Source organism: Myotis davidii, unplaced genomic scaffold (assembly GCF_000327345.1).
Source record: "Myotis davidii unplaced genomic scaffold, ASM32734v1 scaffold42, whole genome shotgun sequence".
Taxonomy (NCBI): domain Eukaryota; kingdom Metazoa; phylum Chordata; class Mammalia; order Chiroptera; family Vespertilionidae; genus Myotis; species Myotis davidii.
The window spans coordinates 979,651-981,819 of NW_006294243.1; positions in this window are offsets into that span (position 1 = coordinate 979,651).

The following is a 2,169-nucleotide window of genomic DNA, read 5'->3' on the forward strand; positions in this document are numbered from 1 at the left end:
AAAATATTAAAGCAATTGAAAACTCACCCCAGGGCCGCTTTTGCCCTGCCCCCCAGCCATGATCTGAGAATCAGGCGCCTTTGCCGCCCTGGCCAGTGATAGCAGGAAGTAGGGGTGGAGCCAGCGATGGGAGCTGGGCAAGGTCGAAGGTGGCAGTCACGAGAGCTAGGGGTCCCTTGCCTGGGCCTAAAGCTGAGCCCACGATTGTGGGGCCGCTGCAGCTGCATGTCCCTGCTGCCCAGGCCAGATGCCTCAGCCAGAGGCATCAGGCCTGGGCAGGGGCGGAGCCTGTAACCACGGGGAGCTGGGGGTGCCCTGCCCAGGCCTGACACCTCTGCCGGAGGACGCCTGAAGCCTGGGTTAGAGGCGTCACGCTTGGGCAGGGGGTGGAGCAAGCGATCAGAGGGACCTGGGAGTCCCCTGCCCAGGCATGATTCCAGGGCCAGAGGCCTCAGGCCTGGGTGGGGGTCAGAGCCAGTGATCGGGGGGAGACGGGGGTCCGCTGTGCAAGCCTGACACCTCTGGCGGTGGCGTCAGGCCTGGGCAAAGGGCCGATCAGGCCATCGGAGGGTGATGGTGGTCTACGCCTCTGGCCGAGGCATCAGGCCTGGGCAAGGGGCAGAGCCAGCAATCGGAGGGGTCTGGGGGTCCCCTGCCCAGGCCTGAGACCTGGGCCAGAGGCATCAGGCCTAGGATGGGGGCAGAACCAGTGATGGGAGGAAATTGGAGGGTGATGGGGGGTCAACGCCTGAGGGCTCCCAGTATGCGAGAGGGGGCAGGATGGGCTGAGGGACACTCCCCCCCCACACACACACCCAGTGCACGAATTTAGTGCACTGGGCCCCAGGTATATATATAAAACCCTAAGTGATCAGAACAACTGGAATGACTAGGTTGACCAGTCATATGTCTCCCACTGTTGGGGGCGAGGCCAGCTTGCCAATCTCCTAAGGCCCCTCCCCTTGGCAGGCCCCGCCCCAATGGCCCCAATAGGGGCAGGGCTGTCCAGACCCCACTCATGCACAGATTTGTGCACCAGGCCTCTTGTCTTATATAATAAAAAGGAACTATACATATTGACCCTCATGCCCTCACGTCATCACAAGATGGCCACCCCCATGTCATCACAAGATGGCCTCCCTCACATTGTCACAAGATGGCCGGCAGGAGAGGGCAGTTGGGGGCAAGATCAGGCTGGCAGGGGAGCAGTTAGGTTTCAATCAGGCTGGCAGGGGAATGGTTAGGGGCAATCAGGCAGGCAGGCAGGTGAGTGGTTAGGAGTCAGCAGTCCAGGATTGTGAGAGGGATGTCCAGATTAGAGAGGGTGCAGGCTGGGCTGAGGACACTTTCCCCCCTCCCCCGTGCATGAATTTTGTGCACTGGGCCTCTAGTCACTATATAAAATTCTATCTGTTCATTTACTTATAGTTAAGTTTTGGGGCTATGATTCTCCTAAAAGAGTTGTCTTATTTCAAAACTGATGAAAACAACAGACTTTAGAATACAGTTTTTTTTCTTCAAGGAGCATTCTGCAGGTAGAATATAAATAGCACCAATTATATATTATTACATATATAATACATATGTATAATTATACTTAATAAGCACACATAAGGAACTTGCTTTTTTTTTAAAGGTCTTTTAAAAATATATTTTATTGATTTTTTACAGAGAGGAAGGGAGAGGGATAGAGATTTAGAAACATTGATGAGAGAGAAACATCAATTAGCTGCCTCCCACACACCCCCTACTGGGGATGTGCCCACAACCCAACTGGAATCAAACCTGGGACCTTTCAGTCCACAGGCCGATGCTCTATCCACTGAGCCAAACCAGTTAGGGCAGGAACTTACTTTTTATTTAAAGGAATAACTGCCTATATGATTATCTTGTAGTTCTTATTTTATTTGAAGTGAGAATTCTGGGTCTTCAGATTTCCCTGATTCACCCCATTCTCTACCAGGTCCATTAGGCACTCTTATAGAACCAGTCAAGACTACTTCATGGAGCTGTATAAATAAAAATATTAGGTATTGACTTGCTTTGTGTCCTATTTAGAATGCAAACTATATAAGAATAGAGACTTGGATGTGGTTTCTTGTTCAACATTCTATCCTTAGTGCTTTGTTAAAAGTTTGAAACATAGTAGTCTCTTAAATAATATGTATT